We start from the raw sequence: 10,317 nt of genomic DNA, 5'->3' as shown, positions 1-10,317 counted from the left end.
GTTGTCTTCTATCTTTGGGCTCAACCTTCCTCAGCTAAAGGCTTCCATCCTCAAAGCTGCCTCATTGCTCAAGGTAGCTGCTGGAACTCCAGCTACCATATCTGCATTCTAGCCAGGAAGAAAAAGGAGAAAATGTGTTTCCCCATTTAGTCAGCCCTGTTTTAAACAGTTTTCCCAGAAGCCCCACTCAATGACTTTCAACTACATCCTGACAAATAAAAATGGCAAGCAATAGGATATATTGGAGTATATGAGGAAGCCATTTGGTATAAACCTAATTCGGCCTGACTCTGTTTTTTCCAAAAGGGCCTGACTGGCTATTGAGCACACATTGTATATCTGCTTAGACATTTCCTATGGCCAGAACAAATGCCCTCGAGATAAAGGTGCAACTTCCCCCCACATTAGCATATCCTTAGGGATAAGCATCTTTCCTTAGGCTAGGAACTGATTGCTGCACTCACCTTTGACCACCCAGCTCACCTGTGACCACTCAGCTGGAGACAACAGACTGCCACCCTGCGGGGTTCACTGAGACAGAAGACCTACCTGCTGTGTCCATCAATCACTGTGCCCACAGAGCAGTCTCGCGACTATTGTAAAAGGGACATTTCAATCCTATGTGAAACATCCTCTCTGGGGGTATATAACCAGTCTGTGCACCCCACTTCTTTGGTGCCCTTTCTTCCTTCGGGAAGAAAGGCTCCAGGTTATAATCCTCAGATTTAAGCTCAGAATAAACTCACCCAAATTTTCATTTATAGATTGGTTATGGATTATTTTCATCGACAATCCCATTGACCACCTCAAGCAGTAAGGGAATTTGGGGGCTGTGATCTTTTCAGCAGAACACACTGCCACCTAGGAGATGGGGACGATGGTTGCTTGGTGGGCAGCTGACTGTCTCTGACACGGTTTGCCCATTAGAAACACGCTACCCCTGAGTACTCAGAGATTCCACTTAACCAGACGCTCCACAGAAGCAGGCACCGCATCTGTTCTGTTCACCATAGACCCCTCCCACCCCCAGCGCCCCGGACACCCTGTGAAACAGAGTAAATCACTGTCCCAGGATTACTCAAGGAGCAGGGGGCCGAGTCAGAATTAGAACCCTGTCTGCCCCAACACTCGCATTCCTTCCAAAGTGCCCCATGCTTTGAGGCCTGCACAGACAGGAAAACGGGAGTGCCAGGAGAAGAGCTGGCCCGCAGGACAGGAGGCTGAGGAGGGCAGTCCTGGAAGCCTTCCACCAGGGCTGAGACACAACTCCCGCAAGGGCCAGCGCAGAGACAGCAGGAAACGGAAGGCTGGAGACAACGCACAAACCCAGGTTCGCGCCGCTCAGTCTGAACCAGTGGGGACAGAGGGCCAGGGAGGAATCTGAGAGACAGACAGCCTTCAGGATCCACAGGACAACAGCTGAAGGGAGGGGAGGTGGCAGAGACCACAGGCTTCCAGTTTGTGAGGCGGTGTAGATTAAGATGACATCCACGGTAACTAATAGGGGGTGTGCAGGCTTTTAAATGGAGATGCAACGAAACCACAAAAGGATGGCCAAGGAGCCCAGTAAAATAACCTAATTCAGCCGACAGACGGGAGGGGTGAGCCTGTTTTTCACCTCTTCTGGTTATCACAAGCGTAATCCTCTGTCTGTTTGTGAAGTTGTTTCTATTATGGGCTGATCAACTGGGAAAGGGGCATCCGTGAGAGCAAACCATCCAGGAACAGGCCCCCTGTCCCCCGCACCCGTGGACAGGGGCTGGCCAGCACGGCAGCAGCTCGGGAACAGCTAGTCCAGGCTCAGGAATCGCCCTAGAACACGTCCTCTTTCCAAACGTGGCTTTTTAAAACCTGAGGACTCAAAAGTCTCTACTCCTTCTCTTCTGGTCATAATTATCAGGTTATTCCTTGTGCGCCACAGAGCTACCAAGAATGACTGTGCTTAGGATGGAACATGCTGGCCGCCCACCTAACCCAGAAGTCAGGCAAGTCGAAGACGGGTAAAACGTTTGCAAACGTTAGAGGCCTGACATGTTCCAGTGAAATCTGAGGTGCCTGCAGCCAAAGCACTGGTTCCCAGCTATGGGATTATCTGAACAACTTGACATTCACCAGATCTTATTTTGCGAACAATGATTTGGCCAGCATTTTCTTTCCAATTATTGCTTTATAGACGTTTTGCGAGTTGCTTGAGAAAGGAGCAAATCTGATTTATGTACTGGAACATAACATTGGCAGTTGATTTAATTATGGGGCAGAAATGCATACGGGAATGTTTAAAAGAAATTTCCATTGTCAATTAGTTTTTGAAAACAAAGAAAATTCAAAATTTTAAACACAAAGAGACACATAGTAAACTCTAAGAGGGTATCTTAGGACCAGCAACATGTAATCTATTCCTGCGTTTACTAACACTCCCTCCCCAACCAAAAAAAGATCTTGCTATGAAGATGTTTCAGAAATATTTTATTGTCTATTTATTTCCCAAATCGAATTACAATCTGTTGGATTAGTTTCACTAAAAAGTTACAAAGAATTGAGAAACAATCCAATATTGGAAATAGTAAAATATACCAACCCAAATAAAATAACAAAGACAAGCAGAAAAGGAAACAAAAGACCCAGAAAGCCATAACCTGCTTGCCTCTTGATGCCCCTAATTGGAGGATTCGTAACCCACTTCTAGAACAGTGTCTGTATCTTCGGTGAATTCATTACCAACTCTCTTTTGGTTTCTTTTAGTTTCCTTAGAATTTATAGGTTAAATGTTCAAACATAGCACTTCCTGGCTTCTGTTTTTGCAACTTAAGATAGCCATTATTTAGCCATGTTTTCTCTAAAGAATTCTTAAAGACTTGAGGATATAATTGTCCCCACTTGATTGATTTCCTAATGAGCAAAGTATTATTCTAAATACATTGAAATTTCTAGGCACATTTTTGATTAAGCATTTCCAATTAGGCCTCACGTACCTCTCTCCACCCATCCCCAATCCAACTGCCAGGACATGGGAGTCCAGGCAGAAATGGTCTTAGAAGCCATTGTTAATATTTGTCAGGTGGTGTGACCCATGCATTTCAGAGCCTGAAGGAAGCAGATAGGTGTGCAGGTTTATTTGGTGTTCTGAGATCTCTGGTCTGACTCTCTTTGATGTTTCTCTGGGTGTCACTGAATACTTAATCCTATTCATTGCCTGGACCATATCATCTCTTAAACTTTGGACCACGCAGCCCGTGATCCACTAGTCCATTCAAAGAAGAGCTATCGCAGTGCACGCTTAGCTATTTATCCAAACTTACTTCCGCTCTGTGAGAATTTCTCTTGCTTCTGTGGCACATAGCATGTAAAGATGCTGTGTTTATTTCACTTTCTGTCCACAGGGTTCTGTGTTCCCTGCCACTGACAGCAGTTCTGTTAAAGGACCTGAAGTGTGACTTTATGAGGTTTCTCCCAGGGAAGGGTAATTAATAAAGACTGAATTTGAATCTCCTCATTCCTTACCTTGGGAAAATCAAAGTAAATTAATGAATACCCACAAATAACCACTGCTTACTAGCGTACAGCTGCCTGACCCTCTATAATTCTCCAGGCAAACTAAACGTAACTGACAGGGAAGGCTCCAGGCTCTCATTTAATGGGGGTGGACTGTTGCTTACAGATTATTTCAGAAATCCAGGTGACCACAGGACATGAGAGTATTGCATACCTGCTCTGCTGGAAGCATTGATGGATGGATAGATTTGGGTCAAGGAGTCTTGATGACCATGGCTAGAACGGGACACAGAGCTGAGGTTCCCCAGATCTTAGCTCCACGGCTCCTGCGAGGGATGCTGACCTTCTCTGACCTCCATGTTCTGATTGATGACATGGGCACCACCATCATAAGAACACACCTCGGGAAGATGACCGTTTGGGCAGGGAGGTGGGGGAGGGGGTGGGAGAGACCTCTCCCCCTTTGCTGCCACTGGCAGGCTCTGGCAGCGAGCACCTCTCACCCCTGTTGTTTCCTGCTGCTCTCAATCCAGGGACTAATTGCCAACATCGCGGAGCAGAGAGCTGCTCTGTCATACAAGCATTTGCTCCACATGCAGTCAGCAGGTCGTGCAGTGCACTCGTGATTTGGTGCGTCCCATTTATTTCATCCACAGCTCGAAACTTCCTTGTAAAATATAGATTCCACACAGCCAGGGTTCTTACTGGATGAGGCCTTGCAAGGCTCCATGTTGAAGTCTTACCTATTTTTATATTTCTACCTCAAGGCCATTGACAATCATATTCCCCCCCACTGACTTTACAGATAACCCATAATTCTGGCTACCACTATTAAGGGCCTACTATGTGCCAGGCACATTCCTTGTCCCTCCCCTTACAAAAAAGTACAAGATGGGTATTTGTTTTTGTTTTTAACTTAAGGGGGAACTGAGATTCAGGAACTTCAGTAACTTGTCCAAGACCACGCGGCCAGGCACGGGCCAAGCTGGCACTCAGAGTAAATTCTGAGTCCAAAGACCCTACTTTTTTTACTACACCAGAGCAGGCAAATAGACTCCAACTCAAGTGCCTGGTGTGAAGCATTGGTGGTGGGTGAGTGCTCTGTTCAGAAGCATTTTGAGGCCAGGCCTAGGCTCAGGGGACAGACTGCTGTTGAAAAGTGTGTGTCTGTGTCTGTGTGTCTGTGTGTGAGAGTGGGGATGGGCACAGGAGGTGGACACTGGCTCTCGCCCCTACCTGCACATCAGAATCACCTCAGCAGCTTTAGAAACATGCCCACACCTGGGCCCCAGCTGGGACAATCGGGTCATCTCTGGAGCGGGGACCCAGGGCCCAGGTTGTTAGAGGCTCCCGGGTGATTCTGATACGCTTCCACCCGTGGAGAGAAGCATGGGACTACCACTACGTCCATATTAATATGCACAACATTGAGTGATATCATTTACTAAACAAGATAGCCAGCGTTGGTTCACTTTCTTGCCTTTTATAAGGGATGATTAGGTCCTTTAAACACTCACCTGCAAGTTTTTAAAAACACAGAGTTTAGACAGCTTTTAAATATATTGGCTTTCTCATGGAACTGTTACATAATTATGTTGTTGATCTATTAGTCTTCCTCCTTTTGTAAGGTGTAGCATTCTGAACTGATTTATAATTTACTGTGTTTGCTAAATCCAGTGTTTCTGAAAGCGCAGCCTGCGGACCATGCATATCAGAACCACCTGGTTTGATTCTTTAAGAAAAATGAAGATTCCCAGAGTGACCTGAGACCTACTGGATCCGAGCCCCAGGTGGGGCGTCTGCAGCAGTTTGTGAGCACGCTGCAGCGTGAGGGAAGGCGCCTTCAGTTTAGACTGATGGGTGCCACACGCACCTTAGCACAGACGGACGTGCGAGTTTAACAAACACTATCTGACCATCATCGTTGGGGAGCATCCAGAACACGGACTGCAGCGTCCACACGAGGCCTTACATTGCTATTTTACAAAAGCACACTCTCCACTTTTACTGAACCGTCTCTGCCAAGCAACCTGCTCTGTTGTTGAGGAGAGCTGCTGAGCTTGTGTTTTTCCTTGGTTTGGGGTGATCGCCTCCTTTTTAATCATCTCATTGACCCCCTGCAGATCTGCGGTCGGGAACAGCGGCTGCTCTGCACTGAGCTGCTGTGTTCACAGGCTTCGCCTGCAGGGCTGCTTCTAGATGGAAAGGGACGTCTCAGTCTGATGGGAGAGTCGCCACTGACGAACTCGGAGCTTAGCCCTGGTCACTGGATCCCTTGGTGCTTATTTCTTCTTAGAAAAGCGTCTGGTACCTGGTTCATAAAGCCCAGTCATCATTAATGAGCCAGCAGATATAAAATCTTTTTACTGTCTGATGTAAAAGCCCCATTTCATGTACAAAGCAACTCTGGGATCGCATTAGTAGCGGAGGGACTTGTTTTGGCCAATCCAGAATCCAGTCACGACGTTTCTGACAGGTAGAGCTCGCTCTGGAGGATCTTAGGAAACACGAGTTCACGTGTGGCTGACTGAAGCGAGGACAAGACTCCCCTTCCACAAAGCGTACTCCTTCGAGGAGGAGGACAGTTTCCTCCTCCAGCAGTACGGTCGTGCTAAACCAGGGAGGGCTCACAACGACGTCAAAGGCTGGCCTTCTCTAGGAGATGGCTGGCCACCCCTCGCTGACTCCATGAGGTCATATTTTCCTGTTCCTAGCGATTCCCAGAATGATGTTGAGTCACTTTTGTAGTCTCGAACAAAAGATAACTTTCTGAAAGGACTCTCACTTTTACTCTGCATTATGTGAAGCAAAGAGACTATACCTCTAACATCACGATCCACGCATCCACCCAAACAGCCGCCGTTAGCCGCCAGGTTCACCCGCTCAGAGGCCCCTTGGTTTCAGCTCATGTGCACTCGAGACAAACAGAATCTGGTTTAGGACAAAATGAGCTCATTCTCCTGGACGATGGGAAAGCTGGCTTGCCAATTCTGGCCGTAATCTCGCTCTCAGGCTGTTATGAGTCTTCAGCTCAGCCATGAAGGCTTTAGAATTCAAAGGTCAGCGCTGAAATGTTATCAAGATAATGATAACAAGTAATAATTTCATGGTCAGCCTTCCTAGGAGAACTGGTGAGACCGTCCACCGTCTGTAACACGAACGACAGGGCACGCTTTGCAGCGCTTCAGACCAGGCACCTTGCAAGTGCTTCCTGTGCGTTATTTCATGCAGCCCCTACGGCAAGGCCGGGAGCCGGTGCTCTTGATCATCCCATTTTATAGAAGAAGAAACGGAAGCACACAGCTGTGCCACAGGGAGCCGTGGTCAAAAGAGCAGTTTAAATGTCTGTCTGACTCCGGAGCCCATGCTCTGAACACGTGACAGGTTAGGTCACTTTTATAGAAAAATAATAACATAGTAACAACCAACATTAATTAAGTGCAACTATGTGCCAGATGAGTTAGATGCACTTTGAGTGTGATAACTCACCTTATTGGGTAACTATTATTATCAGAGGAGGAAACCGAGGCTAAGAGAAATTAAGTAACTTGCCCAAAGTTTCATAACCAAGAAGTGGCAGAGCTAGGCCACAGGGTGGGCCTGCCCTGACCCGTCAGGATCTGTCCTCAGCCTTCTGTGTTCTGATGGCTGTGGAATGACTGTCAAGAGTAACAGTCACGGAAATTCTGCGGTCGTGGCACAGAGAATAGTCAAACGGCGGTGACGTCCAGCCGCCTCTCCCGAGCAGCCAGGAGCCGGGCGCTGACCCTAAGATTGGAAGTGGGAGAGCAGCAATGCTAACGGTACCAAAGCCGCAGGGCAGGGACCTGAGGGACAGGCCAAAGGTCAAATGCAGGATCAGATGCAACAGATAAATGTGGGGACAACGGACAGACCCAAAGTGGCTGCACAGAGAGGAACGGCCAGACCCAAAAGACAAAAGAACTTCAATTGGGAGAGCAAGACAGAATAAGCAGGTCTGGGAAGATAGCCATGGGCCAGGCCCTGAGGCCTGGGAGAGCAGAGGCAGACAGTAGGCCGGATCTGGAGAGAAGGTGGTCAGAAGACGGTGGGATAAGGAGGAGAGACAAACCCCTGCCTCTGACCTCATCAGGCTCCTGACAGACTGAGTTAGCCCATCCCCGACTCAATAAAATTCCTCATCATCATGGACTTTCTTTGTAATCTCGTCCTCGTAGAGACAGATAAAGAAGTCTACCGTCTGCCGTCCTTGCTAACATTCCCACTGGCCAGTTACCCGACTCACACTGACGGAACAGCCATCCACGAAATTCATCGCAGGCTTTTGTTTGTGAGAGTGTCTTGACTCTGGTTAGCGTCTTCAGTAAAACATGTCTCACTTTGTTCTCTTCCAGTCTGTCTCCCTGGACACCCCACATCATCATCCTTTTGTAAACAAAGGAGCCTTTGAAGCCACCAGGAGTCCTGCAAGGGTGAGAGAGACGAGAATGAGCTACAGGCTCCCTGGTGGAAAGCGGAGCCGGGAAATCTTCCATAACCTTCCTTGTTTTTCCTAATTATGAAAGTAGCAAGTGTTCGTGGTAGAAAATACGCCAGAGCATCAAGAAAAAACTATTATCCAAAAGAGACAGACAAATGTAACATCTGGTTTAAAGCATTTTGGTTTATGTGTATAATTTTTTCTAATTTTTAGCATTAAATTATGTGCAGTTTTATTTCCTGCTTTTCTTTCACTAGACTTGGATCAAAAGTGTTTTCCCATGTCAAACCCCTCATCACTGTAAGCATTTTTTGTGACTATGTATCAGCCCATTCTGTTGAAGGTCTGGTACTCACTTCTGAGGGTTTCCTCGTTGCCTTTTTATATCAGGCCGCTGGGTCTGCTCTGTGGTGGATATTCAAACCTGCCTTATCCGCTTCCTCTCTGCGCTTTCTGAAATTTTCGACACTGGTTCCTGGATGCAGAAGACCCCGCTACATAAGCACTAGAAAATAGAAATTCTAGGTTTGTCTTGAGCTCTGCCACCAACTCCTTAAGGAGCTGTGGCCAAGTCCATCTTCTCTGTCATAGTCCACACCTGTCCTGTTGCACTGTCGGATTTAAACATCCGGCAGTTTGGTAAGTGAGCAGATCCGCCCCGGGCAGCCTTGGCTCTGAACGCAGAAGTGCTGGTAGGTCCTGCAGAGAGCAGACGGCGACGGCCTGTGCCAGGCATTGTGCTAAGCACAGGACCTGCATTGTTGGTTTGACCCTCCCAGCATCTCGGCAGGGCGAGAACTATCATTGCCCACACGCGGTGGAAGAGGACACTGAGGTCAGGGAACCGAGGTGCAGAGGCCCAGCAAGGACAAGATGGGGTTCAAACCAAGCTGAGCTCGCAGTCCCCAGGGGTGCGGGGAAATGCCCTCTTCCTAACAGAGGGAGCCTGTGACGCCATCCTGTGAGAGAGCGTTTGACCAGCAGCTTCTCAAAGATCACACACCTGCACATTTTAGAAGCCAATGGAAGATTGTGCATGAGGCAAATATTCTTAAGTGTTCGAATCAAGTGGAAAGTCCTGAAAACAGATGTGTGACCCGGGGAAATAAAATGGCTCTTCCGACACAACTCTGGAAAATCGAGATGACTATCCAAGTCAAAAAGAGCCCCAGATCCTGACACTTCCCGGCGCCCTGGTCTTCATTAACTTCCCCAAGTATTTTAATCACAAAAGCATGTGGCTCTTCAACATCTTCCACCGGCTCCTCTCCCGCCCAGGGAAATGGCATTTTGAGTTTTTGTAACCAGCCCACAGATCCAGGTCTATTTTTGTGAATCCAGACACATCCCTCCCTATTCCCTCAGCATCCGGCCCTCTGCTGTCAGTCCGCCCCTCCACTGTCACACACCCAGGCCCTCAAGGAGGCCTCAGAATAGAGAACCTCGCCCACCCTGCCTCCCCGCCCCCACGATGACTCACACGTTGCACAGAGCCATCCAGACGGAGAACTGATCGCAGAACAAGCCGGTTGCCATCCTTCAGCCTGAGCTTCCGCAGCCACCGCACCACCAGGGCAGCTAAGCCTCTGCCGGGCCTGATACTATCTCTGCTCAGCATCCAAGTGACACCTGCATTATTCTGCAAGAGGAGGAGAATGGGGAAGAGATGGAGGACAGCGCTGGCCTGCCGCGACTAAAGCTGTGCTGTCCCACGCAGCAGCTGAGTCACTGAGCACCATAGCACAATGGCCAGGCACCAGCGACATCAGCTTTCTTAGAAATACGGATTCGAGGGCCTACACCAAATCCCCCGAATTAAAATCTGCAAGTGTGAGCCCCAGGAATCCACATCTAACAAGGTCCCCAGGTGGTTGTATGCACGTGAAAGTTTGAGAAACACCCCTCGAATCGCCGTTGATGGTCCTTGCCTGATGAACATGCACTTGACTCTTCTTCCTGTAACACCCTCTGATGCCCTGAGGAACCCACCCCTCCCCTCGTTCTCAGGATGTGGAGCTGGGACTGACCCGCTCCTTTAATTCCAAAAACTGCATGTGACCGAGGTCTGGCCCATCAGAGCCTCGGGAGCATCTGGACGCTGCTGCAGGTGACCCCTGGGGGTGCCGAGGGGACATGACCGGCATCAAGAACACCTGCTACAGCATCCCTGTAAGACTTTGCTTGGGCAAAGTTTCCTCTGCTGAAGACTCGTCTGAAAATCACTCCTCCGGATAACCTCCCAGGTCTCTTCCAGCTCTGTGACTCCGTGTCTGATGCCCCACAAGCTCCCTTGTGGACACACCTCCGAGGGACGAGCCGGCATGGGAGGGGCTGCGTCCTGGGAAAGGAAGAGAGAGCATCGT

At 48.6% G+C, this 10,317-nt stretch overlaps 1 long non-coding RNA gene across 1 annotated transcript; it reads right to left on the bottom strand.

Moving 5' to 3' along the window:
* Window positions 1-7,759: 7,759 nt before the first annotated feature.
* Window positions 7,760-9,569, bottom strand: LOC123289060 (uncharacterized). Its single transcript, XR_006532829.2, has 3 exons — window positions 9,435-9,569; window positions 8,311-8,459; window positions 7,760-7,938 (listed from the first exon to the last, which is right to left on the bottom strand). It is a non-coding gene; the product is annotated as an uncharacterized lncRNA (long non-coding RNA).
* Between the last annotated feature and the right edge of the window lie 748 nt (window positions 9,570-10,317).

This window comes from Equus asinus, chromosome 9 (genome assembly GCF_041296235.1).
Source record: "Equus asinus isolate D_3611 breed Donkey chromosome 9, EquAss-T2T_v2, whole genome shotgun sequence".
Taxonomy (NCBI): domain Eukaryota; kingdom Metazoa; phylum Chordata; class Mammalia; order Perissodactyla; family Equidae; genus Equus; species Equus asinus.
This window is presented reverse-complemented; position numbering and strand designations above follow the sequence as displayed.